The sequence below is a fragment of the Myotis myotis genome, unplaced genomic scaffold, assembly GCF_014108235.1.
Source record: "Myotis myotis isolate mMyoMyo1 unplaced genomic scaffold, mMyoMyo1.p scaffold_m19_p_6, whole genome shotgun sequence".
In the NCBI taxonomy this organism is placed as follows: domain Eukaryota; kingdom Metazoa; phylum Chordata; class Mammalia; order Chiroptera; family Vespertilionidae; genus Myotis; species Myotis myotis.
Window position 1 is genome coordinate 33682526 of NW_023416368.1, and position 18463 is coordinate 33700988.

General features: G+C 41.4%; 1 protein-coding gene across 1 annotated transcript in view; it reads left to right on the plus strand.

Moving 5' to 3' along the window:
* The first annotated feature begins 9971 nt into the window (after window positions 1–9971).
* SAR1B (secretion associated Ras related GTPase 1B) overlaps window positions 9972–18463 on the plus strand; it is a 29000-nt gene continuing 20508 nt past the window's right edge. Inside the window, exon 1 of the mRNA XM_036312786.1 lies at window positions 9972–10125. The gene's annotated coding sequence lies outside the window, so the exon portion shown is untranslated. The remainder of the gene's footprint in view (window positions 10126–18463) is intronic.

An 18463-nucleotide genomic window follows, 5' to 3' on the forward strand; every position in this document is an offset into this window, starting at 1 on the left:
GAAATCCAATTAAGTGCCATTTGCCAACCCCCCCCCCCAAAGACAAACAAATTAAGAGAATAAATCTCATTTTGGTAAAGCTGATGAATATCATATTGATCCACTCCTGTACGCCCAGCCTTTAAAACCCCTGAAAATGAAGGTCCCAGTGTGCCTATGCCATTCCCCTCACCCTTCGTTCCCCCCTACCCTCCCCCACACCTATCCCCTAACCCAGTGGTCGGCAAACTCATTAGTCAACAGAGCCAAATATCAACAGTACAATGATTGAAATTTCTTTTGAGAGCCAAATTTTTTAAACGTAAACTATATAGGTAGGTACATTGTTATTAACTTAATTAGGGTACTCCTAAGGCTTAGGAAGAACCACACTCAAGGGGCCAAAGAACCACATATGGCTTGCGAGCCGCAGTTTGCCGACCATGGCCCTAACCTCTAAGGAACCCCATGAGACTTGCAACCAGGGAAGCCATGGGCAGCAGCAGCTCCTCCCAGACCCCCTTTTTTCTGACTTCCCCGTGAGCTAAGGCAGCCCAGCTTAGTACTCAAAATAAGTACAGAAACCAAACTGCTTCTGCTTCTGTAAACTGCTTTTTTGCAAACCGGGTTTCTCATTCCAAACCTTGGGATGTAATCAATACCTTTGTGATCTTTGCCTATATAAATCTGGTGTTGGGGCTGGGACGGGCACTATGAGATCTGGGAGAGCGAAATGCCCCCTCAGTCCCGGATTTGCAATAAATGTGACTCTTTAATTCGACTTCTTGAGGCGTCCTTGTGTGATTCACGGGGTACATTATAACACTTTCTTTTGCCTTACTTGTTTTCTGAGCCTATTTCTTCTATGGCTCACTTCTTCTACCTCTATGCCTTCCTAAATAAACTCTCTTATAGTTTGAGTCTTGCCTCTGAATTCTTTCTTAACCAGAACTCAAGCAGTGAGTTTGCCCAGCCAAGGTCCAGTCTGACTCCACTAGTCTAACATCTGGAGCCGGTTTCGCTGCCAATAATCCTATACAGTTATTTTAGGTCTCTTGCGTTTGTAAGGCTTGCCATGAAAGCCTCCCCTGAACTTGTCTGGTTTAGTATGTGGTTTCTTTTTAGTCCACAGGACGAATGACCATTTACCAGCATGACTGTACTTTGAATAAAGGGAAATGATCAGCCTTTTCAGGGGATACTGGACACAGTTCCTAAATTGACACAAACTCCTAGAGACCCAAAATGACACTCTGTTCTATCCGTGAAAATAGGAGCTTATAGTAAACAATAGAGTTTTCCCTCAGGTCCCATCTAACAGTGGGCCCAGTGAGTCCCTGAATCTATCCTGTGGTTATATCCCACAGGAATGCATAATTAGAATAGTTCTGGAGTGCATAATTAGAATAGACATGCTCAAAAAAGAATAAAAGAATAGAAAGATAAATTTAAAAAAAGAATAGACATGCTCAGCAACTGGTAGGACCCTCATGTTGGATCCCTAAACCGAGGAATGAGTAATATTTGAATGAGATAAGGAGAGAGGTGTGCAGGAAGTGGGGGTTGGGGGAAGAGCATTGTGATTATACAGTTATTTTAGGTCTCTTGAGCTTGTAAAATAACCAGAGGCCCAGAGAGGAAACCCTGCAGAAACCAGGGGAAGGTGAGAAAGGAATTGTTGGGATGTGATGGAAATTAAAATTGGAGTGCTTCAAGATATAATCTAAGGGCCGAAGCCAGTTTGGCTCAGTGGATAGAGCGTCGGCCTGTGGACTGGAGGGTCCCGGGTTCGATTCCAGTCGGGGGCGTGTGCCTGGGTTGCGGGCACATCCCCAGTGGGGGATGTGCAGGAGGCGGCTGGTGGATGTTTCTCTCTCATCGATGTTTCTGGCTCTCTGTCTCTCTCCCTTCTTCTCTGTGAAGGATCAGTGAAATATATTAAAAAAAAAAAAGATATAATCTAAGGTATTTGATATTTGGACTTTAATTTGTGACCAATAGGGAGTCACTGCTGGCTTTGAACAACAGTGTGGCATGAAGTAAAATTCTGTGCTGGTGGAGAAGGGCTGGAATATAGGCAGGGTATTACAGATGAATATGTAGCTCTTCATATTAAGCAGTTTACAGTGGGATGGTGAAGCAAATACACAAATCAAGGCAGGATATGATGAAGATCCAAGAAAGGGCTCTGACTGGTTTGGCTCAGTGGATAGAGTGATGGCTGGGGACTGAAGGGTCCGGGGTTCAATTCCTGTCAAGGGTACAGGCCTGGGTTGTGGGCTTGGTCCCTGGTCGGGAGAGTACAGGGGTCAGCCAATCAATCATTCTCTCTCATCATTGATGTTTCTCCCCCCCCCCCCCGAAATCAATAAAAACATATTTTAAAAAAATATCCCAGAAAGGTGTGAAATCAGAGAAAAGAGGTGTCAAACAGAGAATGGAAGCAAGAAATGCTTTGGCAATCTACTCCCTCCCCCCTTTCTGATTTCTCTATTCTATCCTACCTCTTAAATTAAATCAATATTTGTAATTTGGCTCCAACTATGATATCTTATTTGCCCTTGACATCTATTCATGAGAGTATTGATATTTGCTTAAAGCTTTTTAGGCCAAACTCATTGCCCACAATTGCTGTCAAAGCAGGGGAAGGAGGCCCTGGCCGTGTAGCTCAGTTGGTTAGAGTGTCCATCCGATATGCCAGGTTTGTGGGTTCAAGCCCTAGAGCACATACGAGATCATAAATGAATGCATAAGTAAGTGGAACAACAAGTCAGTGTGGTTTTTTCTCTCTTTCTCCCCCCCCCCTTGCCCCGCTCTAAAATCAATAAACTAAAGGGAAGGAAGAAGATGCAAATAATACAAGTCCTCAGAGACAACAGACCAAAAATGCAAGTCATGCAGCTGAAGCTTGTGTAGAGAAGCGAACTTTGACATCCAGTTGCACCTGAAACCAAAGTCTTCACCAACCTCCCCCGCCACACACACACCCTACGGAACCCAAAAGACCAGGACATAACTTAAAAAAAAACTTCCCTTCTGGGAGAGTAGACTTTTTTCTTTGGCAAGTAGACTTTTTTTTTTTACTTTTGAGGCCAAAGAGAGATAGAAACTGGAGTGATTAATCAATATCAATTTAGCTGCCTCCATTCTAGGTAGGTTTTTCCTGCTCTGAGCTAATGATAAACCCCTTTTTTAAACTACAGGTTTATACTATTGACTAAAATGTCATACCAAAGGTTTCACAATCTCTGAAGGATGAAGTACAACTTATTTAATACCAAATGCTGCTAAAAAAGGTGAAATTATATACAAAATGAGCAAGACCTAAACTGCTATCTCAGGTCTGAAAAACAAACAGTAAGAATTCAAAAGTATTAAATTTTATCCTAATTCTATATAATCATTTTCCTGAGAACCTTACTAAAACATGTTTGCTGTGTGTGGAATTCCACAACTCTTTGTACAAGTTACAAGTGTTAAGACTTCTCTAGGATGAAGATGACACTTTTGGTCCAACTGTTTTATAAAAGTCCCAAATCATATATCCCAAGAACAGTTAAAAGTATGACAAGCTCAAGCTTCTCAATCTTTTTTTAAAATGTTTTTATTGACTTTAGAGAGAGAGGAAGGGAGAGGGAGAGCAATAGAAACATTGATCCGCTGCCTCCTGCACGCCCACTGAATCACATGGGCCAGGCTCAAGTTTCTCAATCTTGTAAAGAGAAAATAGACCTGAGAGAGAAACTGAATCTCCTGAGGTCAGACAGAAAATCAGGGTGACTCTTCAAATGGGCAAATGCTCACACCTGGTCTCAAAATTGCATTAGTTTCTTTCTCTTTTTTATGCAATTCCTTAATGATCTTGGTTTGTTGACGCTGGCACAGGAGTTTGATTTGGTTAAATCACGCGTCTTTGAACTTTGTTCTGTTTAAGCAATATCTGTGTCCAAAGAAAAAAACTGACGGAGAGGATTAGCCATTTCAAAAAGTAAATAACCTCACTGGTTAAATCAGGTTAAATATACAAATAATTTGCTAATACATAAGCAATTTTTTTTTCCTAAAATTTGTTCCAGCCCTAAAAATCCATGTTACTATTACTCCTCCCAAAACTATAGTTAAGTCTCTTAAATTTTTTTGTACATTTTTGATGTAGTCAGTTTTAAACTATTGAGAAGGAAAGCAGCATTTGTCATCTGCCTACCCTAACTTAACAATAGGAAGTTAACTGGTAAGATAGCATATGAAAAATAGTTTAGTATTGTCTACACATTGTCAAATCCTTCTCTGACTTCTTAAAATGTGGTCACACAAATATCAAGAAAAAATTATTAGAATTATTACTAGTTGTTAAGGGTATTGATATTTCTTTGCTCAACTACCTATACTTACCCTACACTACCATACGCATTTCTAAACTGATGTCACAAGGACTCTTTCCCCCTCCCCACGTGGGAGTCCATTCTGTGGGACTCTTTCCTCCTCCCCACATGGGAGTCTGTACTTGTTCTTCAATAAAATTTCCACCTTTGCTATAAAAATAATAAAAAAATAAACTGATGTCATTCAATTTTTTACTCTTATTTTTCAGAACAACATGACCCTTCTGCTGCATCTGCACCCTCCATGTGTATATGTATCAGATTTACTTTTATTTATTTTTAGATTTTTTTAACCATATATATATATTTTTTAATTGATTTTTTACAGAGAGGAAGGGAGAGGGATAGAGAGTTTGAAACATTGATGAGAGAGAAACATCGATCAGCCACCTCCTGCACACCTCCCACCGGAGATGTGCCCGCAACCAAGGTATATGCCCCTGACCGGAACTGAACCTGGGACCCTTCAGTCCACAGGCCAACGCTCTATTCACTGAGCCAAACCAGTTAAGGCTTTTTAGATTTTTTAATATTGAGATATATATTTTTTAAAAATATGTGTTTATTGATTTTTTAGAGAGAATGGAAGGGGGGGGAGAGAGAGAGAGAGAGACACTGATTCCAGAGAGAAGCATCAATTGGTTGTCTCTCATACACACTCCGACTGGGGATTGAACCCACAACCTAAGTTTGTACCCTAACTGGAAATCAGGCTTGCAACCTTTCGGTGTATGGGACGACACTCCAACCAACTGAACCATCTGGCCAGGGTTAAATCTATTTTTTATTATACTTTCTGCTGAATGTCCTCAGCAGTTCTTTCATTGATTAATTAATTTATTCAATAAATACAGTAAAACCTCGATATAATGGACGAACTTGGGCAAGGGGGTGTCCCTTAAAGCTGAAAGTCTATTATATAATAAAGTAGGTCTTCCAAATGCTGCGCATATTAAAAAATTGACAAATTAGTTTACCTATTTTTACTTAAGTAGACACGTTTATGTAATTAAAATTAAGTATGTATAAAAAAGAAAAGTTTAATTTCACAGAAAAGCTTTCTGTATGTATTACAGTAATTTTAAATTTATACTGAATAGGTCTAGTAAATTGCTGGGGTCCAACCCCAGCGGGTCCAGAGGTCCCCAAAGGTGTGGATGGAGACGGCGAAGAAGGAATGACACAGAGACAGTGTTCAGTTGATCAGTAGCCTAGCCAGGATCTCTAACCAGGATCTTCAGCCAAGTTCTGGTCTGGATCTCCAGCGAAGTTCTGGTTAGGATCTCCAGCCAGGTTCTGTGTCCATGTTCTCTTGCTAGGTTCTCCGGCCAGGTTCTGTCCAGGTTCTCCAGCCAGGTTCAGTCACCAGGTTCTAGTCAGGTTCTCTTGCCAATTTCTGTAGTCAGGTTCAGTCCAGGATCTTTTGCCATGTTCTCTCACTAGGTTCTGTCTCTAGGTTCTGAGGCCAGTTTCTGTCCAGGATCTTTTGCCATGTTCTCTCCAGCAAAGTTCTTCTGTCTCTAGAGAACGTTCTGTGTAGGTTCTGTGCCTAGGTTCTGTCTCTCTTGGTTCTGTATTCTAAGTTCTGTGTCTTGCTGTCTTATTACATCTGTATTTATACCAGTTGATTCAATCCTATCACTCTCTATTACAAAGGTTAGGGCGTTTCTTATCTCCATTCCAGGGAGTAAAGATTATGTAGCTTAAGCATGATTGTTCGTAGTTAAAGTGATTACCCACCTGGCACTAGTTAAGAGGTTTTATTCCCTCCCTAACTTCAGGGGAAAATCCCTACCTGGGGAAACAACCTTTCTCAGAGACCTTGGTTAAAACACATAGTGCCAAGAAGGTGAGCAAACATATTAAGAACAGTACGCCATATATGCCAGGTCCCTTGAAACAGCAAGCATGGACCGGCTCCCGGCAGTAAATGATCACATTCATCACTCATTACAAGTAAACAAATGCACACAGCTGGGGAGTGGCTTAGCACACATGGGAACATCAGGGCAAACATTAAAACTGCTGCAGAGAGAGAAACCAAGATGGCGGCATAGGTAAACACTGGAGTTTGCTGCCTCGAACAACCACTTCAAAAATACAACTAAAAGACGGAACGGACATCATCCAGAACCACAGGAAGGCTGGCTGAGTGGAAATTCTACAACTAGAAGGAAAGAGAAAAGCATACCGAGACTCAGAGGATGCGCAGTGCAGAAGTAAAATACTAAGGTACAGAGGTGCACACAGAGCGGGCTGGCGGCTGAGGGCGCGGTAGTCGTTTTCAATCGGGAGGGAATCTCAGGCCCTGAGCTCCAGTTCCCGGCGAGTCTCTGGGGACCCAGACTCATAGGGGAGAAGTGGGACTGTCTGGCATCAGTTGGAACTCGAGGGCAGCTTTCTCTCGGAGAGGCTTTCAGCGATTGCCAAGACACTGAGATGCCGGGCCTGTGAGCAGCCATAATTGCTAGCCCCGCCCTGTTGATCCCGTGGGACCCGCCCTAACCCACCCAAGCCCTGCAGGGAGGCCTTTGCTGGATAGTCTCAGGCAGAGGCTAGATTAGCACCTCCCTAGAGATCCAGGAGCCAGGGTACCCAGAGGTCAGAGTGGGACCATCCAGTTTGCAGCTCCGTGGAACCATAAAGGACACACTCAGGGGGCAGACTCAGTGAGCACCAAAGACCCATTGAAGCAAGTCTTGCCCCAGAGGGGTGTCTCCAGGACAGAAGTTCTCCCGCTGCAGACACAGCTGATTCTCACAGCCAATTGGCCTGGAGGTCAATTCCTTCCAGTGATACCAACAACAATCAAGGCTTAACTACAACAAGACTGTGGACAAAGACCACAAGGGGGTGCACCAAGAGTGTCCTCCTCAGGTAACTGGGGAGGCTGAACCACTGGGCCCTAGAGGACACTTAGCACAGAAAACCACTTTATCAACACAAGGAAGCATAAAAAATGCAGAGACAAAGAAAAAGGATATAAATGACAGATATGGAGGAAAGCAAATGACTGGATATAGAGTTCAAAACCACACTTTTAAGGTTTTTCAAGAATTTTCTAGAAACGGCCGATAAACTTAATGAGACCTACAAGAAATCTAATGAGACCCTTGAGGTTGTGATAAAGGACCAACTAGAAATTAAGCATACACTGACTGAAATAAAGAATATTATACAGACTCCCAACAGCAGACTAGAGAATCACAAAAATCATGTCAACGATTTGAAATACGAAGAAGCAAAAAACACCCAACTGGAAAAACAAAATGAAAAAAGAATCCAAAAATACGGAGATAGTGTAAGGAGCCTCTGGGACAGCTTCAAGCGTACCAACATCAGAATTATAGGGGTGCCAGAAGATGAGAGAGAGCAAGATATTGAAAACCTATTTGAAGAAATCATGACAGAAAACTTCCCCTACCTGGTGAAAGAAATAGACTTACAAGTCCAGGAAGCACGGAGAACTCCAAACAAAAGGAATCCAAAGAGGACCACACCAAGACACGTCATAATTAAAATGCCAAGAGCAAAAGACAAAGAGAGAATCTTAAAAGCAGCAAGAGAAAGAAACTCAGTTACCTACAAGGGAGCACCCATACAACTGTCAGCTGATTTCTCAACAGAAACTTTGCAGGCCAGAAGGGAGTGGCAAGAAATATTCAAAGTGATGAATACCAAGAACCTACAACCAAGATTACTTTATCCAGAAAAGCTATCATTCAGAATTGAAGGTCAGATAAAGAGCTTCACAGATAAGAAAAAGCTAAAGGAGTTCATTACCACCAAACCAGTATTATATGAAATGCTGAAAGGTATCCTTTAAGAAGAGGAAGAAGGAGAAAAAGTTACAGATACAAATTATGAACAACAAATACACATCTATCAACAAGTGAATCTGAAAAACAAGTGAATAATCTGATGAACAGAATGAACTGGTGATTATAATAGAATCAGGGGCATAGAAAGGGAGTGGATTGACTATTCTTGGGGGGAAAAGGGGTGAGGGGGATGTGGGAAGAGACTGGACAAAAATCGTGCACCTATGGATGAGGACAGTGGGTGGGGAGTGAGGGAGGAGAGTGGGGTGGGAACTGGGTGGAGAGGAGTTATGGGGGGAAAAAAGAGGAACAAATGTAATAATCTGAACAATAAATATTTAATTAATTAAAAAAAAGAACTGCTGCAGAACCCTAGTTGGTTTGGCTCAGTGGATAGAGCAATGGTCTGTGGACTGAAAGGTCCCAGGTTCTATGCTGGTTAAGGGCACATGCCCAGGTTTTGGGTCCAACCCCCAGTAGGGGGCATGCAGGAGGTAGCCGATCAATGGTTCTTTCTCATCATTGATGTTTTTCTCTCCCTTCTTCTCTGAAATCAATACAAATATATTTAAAAAATGGGTTCTACTGAAAGCAAATTCACAGGCTGATCTCATCATGAATTCCTAACTGGGAAGATCATGGTGGGTAGTCATGCCCCAAACATATAACTTCTTTAGTAAAAGGGTTATCTTTGCCTGAGCAAGCCCTGTCCATTGTTCTTGTACACTAGGTTAACTCACTTTTGGAATGCCAGAGTAATTCTCTTTTTCAGACTCCTAGGAGGCATAAGAATCCCAAAGGAGCACATACTCTTGTTAACCATACTGTAATCCAGTCTCACCTTGTTTACTCCCATCTTCATTTAATTTTCCTTATGTTCCCACCTTAATTTCAAATTCATAAAAGAAACTGCAAACTGTCGTTCTAGTAAGTGTTTTTTACTCAAACTGTTGAGATCTTGTTTCCAGTTGTCCTCTGTTTGACTCAAATAAATGTTTAAAAAATTTTAAATTCATTTTTAGAGAGAGGGGAAGGGAGAGGGAGAGAGAGAAAGATTCATGGGAATGCCTCCTGCACACACCCCACTGGAGATCAGCCAGCAACCCGGACATGTGCCCTCACTGAGAATCTAACCTGAAAGCTTTCCGGGCACGGGAGGACACCCAACCAACTGAACCACACTGGCCAAGGCTCAAATACATTTTTATAAAAATACAGGTTTTAACCTTCTTACAAGAGCAGTCTTGGAAGCACTGTCATCACACTTCCATTCCAGGCACCAAAATATTCTCATTTAAACACATTTAAAGAAAGTAACGCTATTAACAATGAACTGCAGAGTCAAGACAGTCTTGTTAAAGCTCAATACCCAGCAGCTAACACATTATCTGGCACTGAGCTACCTTTTGTAAATCATTTGTGAATTCGAGAAAGCCAGTGTTGCCCAGTGGTTGAGCGTAGACCATGCACCAGGAGGTCCCCAGTTCCATTCCCCATAGGTGCACATGCCCAGCAGGGGACGTGAAGGAGGCAGCCCTTGATGTTTCTTTCACACCGATGTTTGTCTGTGCCTCTTCCTTCCTCTCTCTGAAATCAATAAAAGCATTTAAAAAAAAATGATGTCACGGATAATTTCCCCAAGGTAGGGACCGGTATTTCCCTCTCTGTTTAGTCCCATGGGCCCCGGAAGCCCCTTTGGGCCGGTGTGGGGAGACGGGGCTGCGGGGAGACGTGCTCAGCTGGTGGACTGGCGGCGGAACCCTAGGAGGCGGAACTTGGGCTGCCCGGTGCTACAATCCTGCGGACCATCAGAAGTGCAGCACCCGCGGGCCCGGAAGGAGTTGACGGGAGCTGGGGCAGCGGCAGCCATCGCGCTTTGCTGTTGGGTTTCAGAGGGTGTAGGGCTGACGCCAATTAAGGAATCGCGTTCTCTCCAATCGCAGGTGAGTGACGGCCTCTCCTCTGGGGAGAACCGGCGGGCGGCAGCTGTGGATCCCGAGGAAGGCGCACTTTCTGGGTCTGGGCTCCTCCAGAGTCCTCGCCTGTGGCGGGGCTAGGAAGGGGCGCCTGTTTTTCGCCCCGGAATCTGGCGGCGCGAGGCAGGGTGGGTTCCTTTTCTGTTGTGCGGGGCCGCTGTGATGGTGCTCTGGGCAGGACACCGCTGCTGTCAAACGGTGGGTTATTTGAGGAAAGAACGAGATGACTCTAAACTGCAGGCAAGCCCTTCCTTGCCCTCGGCCTCAGTTTCCTCACCGGGTAAGGCGAGGGCGGCCGGAATCTGACAGCTCAAGAGGCTGTGGCACTGCGTGTTGTTTTCAGCCTCCCAATTAGGGGCTCACTGCGCTTTACTACTGGGAGTTGACATCTTGCCACAGCGCAGGTCCCACAGCTCAAGTCCCATTCGAGTGGGAAAAAATCCACTTCTGGGGGAAACTGTAATGACTTATAAATTGTTCCAGGATTTTACAACAAGATAGAAATTTGTTTTGACAGCAGCGAAAACTCTGACATGGGAGGCCAAAAAACCCCCACCAAACTCGTCAGAAATTTAAGGTATTTGGTACGTGGGCAAAATGAGGTTAAGAGATCTTTTTACCTAGAAAAATTAAACCTAGTATTATTTGCATGTTGTTAAATCAGGGTCTGTACAGCTCTGAAGAATGTCGTCTGTCCAGTGTTAAGTACCAGTTAAGAGTAAGTCACAGTGAAGCGAATGAAAGAAAAGGAAAGGAACATGTATTGACTACTGTTTGAAGGCGCTAGCTATGCTCACAGCCATCCACTAAGGAAGGTAGTGGCATCATTTCTATTTTACAGAGGAGGAATAAAGGACGCTTTACAGTTTGTCAGTGATTAGTGGTGCTGATGTATCAAAGCAGTTGTATAAGTAATATTGTTTAGTGGATTTGCATTCATTACCAAACTATTTTGAACTTTAAAAACTTTCAGGTTTATAGTTCATTGGTATTTTCTGAGTTTGCGGGAAAGGAAGGTGTTGCCTTTATTTTAGAAATGTTAGAGAAGTGTTTTCAATAATTACGAAGATTAGCAGTTTAAATGGGGTACATTTTAACTTCCCTTTCCTTGCATTTCAAGCAAGAATTGAGACAAAAGATTGGTCTATTAAAAATAAAAATCAGGCGGGGGAAAAAAAGAAAAAAAAAAAGGACACATACCCTTTGTAATACTTTAAGCAATAAATAAAAATAAAAAAATAAAAATCACTGCCACATCATTTGAAGCTTACCAATCAGAGTTCTATAGTAATGATTATTTTTCCATCCTCTTCCTTACGTACACTTATCTGAAACTCATTTAAATTATTTCTCTGCAAAACATTAAGCAAATAATTTTAAAATCACAGTGTTGAAAAGTTTCTCTTCCTTTTGTATACGTTTTAGAACAATTTCAGTTAAAAATATTTTAAGGATTGAATTTGTCATTGCTTATGTCAATTTTCATTTTAAAAACATTTTTATTGATTTCAGAGAGGAAGGGAGAGAGATAGAAACATGATGAGAATCATTGATCGGCTGCCTCCTGCCCCCTACTGGGAACCATGCCCACAACCCAGGCATGTGCCCTTGATGAGAATCGAACCTGGGGCCCATCAGTCAGCAGGCCGAAGTTCTATCCACTGAACCAAACCAGCCAGGGCAGTTTTCATTTTCTTTCTTTTTTAAATATATTTTATTGATTTTTCACAGAGAGGAAGGGAGAGAGATAGAGAGTTAGAAACATCGACGAGAGAGAAACATCAATCAGCTGCCTCCTGCACATCCCCCACTGGGGATATGCCCGCAACCAAGGCACATGCCCCCGACCAGAATCGAACCTGGGACCCCTCAGTCCGCAGGCCGACGCTCTATCCACTGAGCCAAACCGGTTCCGGCAGTTTTCATTTTCTTAATTCAGTACAGGCAAGTTCAGTACTCACACACAACTTTTTTCATAATATAGAGGTTTCCCCCCTTTTTTTTCATTCTTAAAAGAATCCTACTATTGATATTTGTCACAGATTTAACTGTCTTTTAATCGAGTATCACTTTTCCCTAGAGGAAACTTAGTGTGTACTTTTTGTTGATTACATTAACCAAAAGGTCATGTTCCATTATTGTAATTGCTATGTATTCATTCCTAAAATATTTTCTTGAGATTTTTATTTGCATCACTGCTTTAAAACTTTAAAGGCTATAGAAAGAAAATCTAACAGTTTTAGGGGAGAATATTTATGAAGCAGTGTTGTCTTGAAACACCGAACATGGTTACTCTTGATCCTTAGTAATGCACAGGGCCTTGCTGAAATTCTGCAAAACATGGTCAAGAAGAGGTTTTGGCCTTCTTTATATTTCTAGTATTTCAATTAGAGAGAGAGGTATATATAATTCTAAATTGGCTTACAGATAGTATACTCACCTTATGGATTTTGTACCTTTTTTTATTTGTTTGTTTATTCTTTTTCCCCGTCACCCCTTCCCCTTCCTCCACTTTCCACCCCCCGAAACCTGTCCATGATTTAATCATAAACCTGACACAATTAGGTAAAAAATTTTGATTTATCTCTTCTAGTGAAATTTCCTTTTACCTCAAGTTGAAGGAAACTAGTCTAGTGCCCTTTCTGGTGACAGTGCTGTTAATATTTAAAATAGAATCAGAATACCATTTAAAACTTGCTCATATTAAAAGTTGTTAATATGTTTAAAAAAATTTAATTGATTTGAGAGAGAAAGAGAAACATCAATTTTTGTTTTTCTACTTATTTATGCATTCATTGGTTGATTCTTACATGTCCCGGCAATCTTGGCATATCAGGACAGTGCTCTAACCAACTGAGCTATACCAGACCAGGCCTAAAAATTGTTAATATTGAAGTTAATTTGAAAATTGGCATTTAAAGTTTTGTGCACTGAACTTTAAGTAATTTAGTCTGGATGAGTTAACACCATCTTATATTGTATAGTATTCAAGGTGTTTTGGGGTACATTATCATATTTAACCATTCTTACAACACTGAGGCAGGTGGTTATTCCCATTATAGTAGGAGGAAACGGGGGCTCGGAAAGATTGACTTTTCCAGAATGAAATAATAGTATTTCAAAATATGCATGTTAAATCCATATTTTTAAAATTCTAGACAGGTACTCTATCCATTTTACCATAGCTCTACCATACTTTATTTCCAAAAGTTATTAATGTATTGATTGTATAATCCTACTCTGATATTATATTTGCCTCGTTAGACTATCATAGCTTTTATTTTCTTTGAGTAGTACTTTTTGGAGTATTTGCATCCTGTTGTAGTTTATTTATTTTTTCCCCCTAAAGGTTACACCTAAATGGTTCTGCCTAATTACTTATATAAATTTGTTGTAAATATTAAAAGACCATGTAAATTTGACTAATTTTTAATATTACCTTTATTGAATAGTTCATGTATCATAAAATTTACCCTTATAAATACAGTTCAGTGTTTTTAGCATATTCACAATGTTATGCAACCATCACCACTGTCTAATTCCAGAACATTTTGTCACCCCCAAAAAGAAACCCAGTACCCATTAGCAACCACTCCTCCCAGTTTTCTCTTCCCTTCCTGTCTGAAAAACACTAATCTACTTATTCTAAGGATTTGCCTATTTAAGAAGATTGTTTTTTGTGTGTAAGAAGTTATTTTTAATCTGAGAGGTTATATTCCACTAAACCCTTTGCACTGATTTTCTTGTTACATGAGTTAGATCACGTTTCCAATCTGTATAGGGCTTTTCCTGTTTGGTGTTCATGCAATAAATAAATCTGCTGATGTGTATATGTTTCCTTGTTCTTGACCTTTGCTCTTCACATGTCTTAATAGGGTGTCATGGTGTTGTGTAACCTGTTCTCAGGGCTCAGGTATCTGTTTGTGGCTAAGTAACTTTTATTCTTAGTTAGGCATTTTTATCTGTACTTTAAAATGACTAATGACTCCCAGCTTGTTTTAAGGTTCTTAGAAACCACGAGTTTTTAGAAATATAAATATCTCATTATCTTCTAAAGCAGAGTTTTCCCAAATGTTATTAAATTATTCCTTTTTTTAAATATATTTTATTGATTTTTTACAGAGAGGAAGGGAAAGGGATAGAGAGTTAGAAACATCGATGAGAGGGAAACATCAATCAGCTGCCTCCTGCATACTCCCTACTGGGGATGTGCCCGCAACCAAGGTACATGCCCTTGACCAGAATCGAACCTGGGACCCCTCAGTCTTCAAGCTGACGCTCTATCCACTGAGCCAAACTGGTCAGGGCTAAATTATTTCTTTTGGGACAAATTTTATACCAGTAAATAGGTGCCATTCTCTCTCTCTCTCTCTCTCTCTCTCTCTCTCTCTCTCTCTCTAAGATTAATCTACAACCCTCCCCCCCTTTTTTTTAAGAGAGGTAGTGAGAAGGGAGAGAGAAACATTGATGTGAGGATGAGAGAGACACATCCATCAGTTGCCTCCCGCACGTGGCAGACCTGACCCAGCATTGAACTTGAGATCCTCCAGTACATGGGAGGATGCTCCAACTAACTGAGCCACCTAGCCAGGTTCTCTCTTGAATTCTTGAACTCCACACTCGCCTCTGTTTTTCTGACACAGTTATGGCCCACCTCACCCTTTTCCTACATCACTGCCTGCTTTTCTACGAAAGGCTTTCCTCCTTTTCTCCCAGTTCTATATTTTGAGAACCCTGCCATTGATTCCCATCCCTATGCACCACTGCCTTTGTACCTTTTTCCACTCAGCCTGAACTTCTGATCACCTTACCTCACCTTAGTCTCTCTTACTAGTACTCTCAATTTCCTGTTCCCTTGTCTTTCATTAGGTCCTGTTCTGGAAGTCCATAATCCTCCTTCACTCAGTGTTCTCTAAAGTTAAGCACTGTTGGAGAGTGAGGGTGGGGAGGAGTAGGGGAGATTGGAAATCAGTGCAGATTGGTACTGCTAAATGCTTTTCAACTCCGGCCAAGCACTTGACTCTTCTTTTAAGTTGATCTTTTCCTGCACAGTGGCTATTTTAATCCTCACTCTGCTCCTCAGAATTTCTCTACACCCCTTCTTCGCTTTTGGAGTCAGATTCCTGCCACCTCCACTATACGTACTTGGCCCGCCTTTCTTGTAATCTTAGAGGACCCGAAGTGCTCTCAGCCCAGTCTCCTCTTGAAACTTTGCCCCTTTTGGTTAACTCCTTCCTTCTCTTTCTCTCTCATCTTTAACCTCTCCCTTTCCATTAGCTCCTTCCCTTCAGTTTATCAACATACTCTAAGCTTCACCTTTCCTTAAAAAGAAGATCTCATTTCCCTCATTCCATCTCACACTTTTTAAAAAACATTTTTATTGATTTCAGAGAGGAAGGGAGTGGGGGAGAGATAGAAACATCAATGATGAGAGAATCATTCATCAGCTGCCTCCTGCCAACTCCTACTGAAGAATGTGCCTGCAACTCGGGCATGTACCTTGACCAGGAATCGAACTGTGACCTCTGGTTCATAGGTTGACACTCAACCAGTGAGTCACACCAACGGGGCTCATCTCAAACTTTTTTTTTTTAAATATGTTTTATTGATTTTTTACAGAGAGAAAGGGAGAGAGATAGAGAGTTAGAAACATCGATGAGAGAGAAACATCGATCAGCTGCCTCCTGCACATCTCCCACCGGGGATGTGCCCGCAACCCAGGCACATGCCCTTGACTGGAATCGAACCCGGGACCTCTCAGTCCGCAGGCCGACGCTCTATCCACTGAGCCAAACCGGCCTCGGCGTCAAACTTTTTGAAAGAGGAATTTCTCCTCACTGCCTCCACCTATTCTCCTGCCCCATTCACTTAAAAAAATTTTTTTTTATTGATTTCAGAGAGGAAGGGAGAGAGAGAGGGAGAGGGAGATAGAAACATCAATGATGAGCCTGCAACCTGGGCATGTGCCCTTGACTGAAATTGAACCCGGGACCCTTCAGTCTGCAGGCTGGTGCTCTATACACTTAGCCAAACCGGTTAAGGTCCATTCACTTGTTAATACAGCAACTAGGTATTAAATACTTATTTTGTGCATTGTATCTCAGTTGATCTTTTTTTAAAATATATATATATATTTTGTATTGATTTCAGAGAGGAAGGGAGTGGGAGAGAGAGATAGAAACATCAGTAATGAGAGAGAATCATTGATCGGCTGTCTCCTGCATGCTCCACACAGGGGATCGAGCCCACAACCCGGGCATGTGCCCTGACTGGGAATCAAACTGTGACCTGGTTTATTGGTGGATGCTCAACCACTGAGCCACGCTGGCCAGGCTCATTTGATCTTTATAGCACCCTGAAAGATTTTGCAGAAGAAACTTGTAACTCATTCAAGATCACACAGTTAATGAATCGTGTAGATAGGCTCTGCTGTACTTTAAGTACTGGCCTTAGTCTGTCCTGTATTACTGCGCCACTGCAGGCTGCTCATGCTCTCAACAATTGTCTTCTTGTTGCCAAAGCCGGGTGTGACATTTCTGCAGCTGTCTATGATGGGGCTAACTTCTTTGCTTTCTAGTTTTTTCACTGTCTCTTCTAGTTCTACCTTCTACCCTTCTGGAGTCTGTTGGTTCTTCCACCCCTATCTGTCCCTTAAAGACCATCTCAAGTGATGGTCTTTCAGCTTACAAACTTCCAGTGACTCTCCACCCACATGTATGGGGTGGCCACATAATTTAACACCTAACTCAGGACCTTTTGCGAGTGAAACTGGGAATTATAATCACCCTGACTATGCAAGTCAAGTTCAAGATGACATATTGATGAAACCATTCTGGAGGGTGTGTACAAATGGGAGAAACAAATTTTGAGATTAAGATAGCAGTTTAGGAATGTGACATAAGGTTCTTGACTAGGTGATTCTCCTGTGGGAATCAAAGAAAGTTTGAGTCTTCTCCATAGAAATTGATAGAATTGGGGAATAATTGGATGTGGATATGAGGAAGAAGGATTATACATCAGAGTCATGAGCTGAAGTAACTGAAAAATGGGATATAATACTTTAAGCAAATTTTAACCGTTAAAACTATATGTTGCCATAGCTGGTTTTGCTCAGTGGATAGAGCCTTGGCTCAAGGACTGAAAGGTTGTGGGTTCAGTTCAGGTCAAGGGCACGTACCTCGGTTGTAGGCTGATTGTAGGCCCTGGTCAGGGCACATGCAGGAGGCAACCTATCAATGTGTCTCTCCACCTTGATGTTTCTCTCTGTCTCTCCACCTCCCTTCCACTCTAAAAATCAATGGAAAAATATCCTCGGGTGAGGATTAACAACAACAAAAAGTCAGAAAAATATGTTGTTTTTTTTCTTTAGAGAAAGGGCCTGGAAGTGGAGGTCAGAAAGACCCAGGTTTGAAACTTAGAGGTGCCAATCACTAATAGTTGAGTTATAGTTATTTTAGCATCAGTTTCTTCTTCTGTAAAATGGGAACAGTAATATATCTACTTTGAAAGGTTGTTAGGGTGGTTAGTGGTGACCTAGTACTGTGGGCCATATAGAAGAAGAAATAATAATAGCAGCTAATACTGAATGCTTACTCCATGCAAGATGTAGTGTAGAAATTTGTTTGCTTTGTGTGTAGTAATTTATTTAATTTTCACAACCACCATCTCAGGTAGCTACTGTTATCTCCATTTTACAGGTAGGTAGTAAGTGGTCAAGTCCTGGCTCCAGAGCTCTTGCTCTTAACTGCTAGACCATATGCTCAATAAATGGTAGCTGTTTTTGTTTGTTTTGCTGTTTTTATTAAGTTGAAAGGTTGAGTCAGTGTTCTTTCTTATGTCCATATACATAGGTAGCAAGCATGACCAAATACCTAAATTTGTCTGAGACTGTTTATCACTCTGGCTCCTGCCTCACTGATTAGCACCCATTGATTTTTACTCTGCTTGCAGGTCCCTAACCCAATCATATCATCTGACAATATCTGACTTTTTGCTCTCCCCTTTCAGTTTCACACATTTGTATAACTTATGAAGTGATCATCCCGATAAATCTATGATTCTCTTTGAAAAACATATATGAAATACCTAAAAAAAAGATAAGCCACTTGTATATATTTTCTCTGACTACAAGTTTAAATTTCTAAATGACCTAAAATGATAATAGTAGAATGAGGTGTAATTTTCAACTTGAGTAAAACAAGAACTAAGATATTAGATTGTTGTATATTAGTATATAGGGTGTCCCCCAAAATGCATATACACACATTGAATAATTATAAAGGCAATATTTATTAAAATACATTTC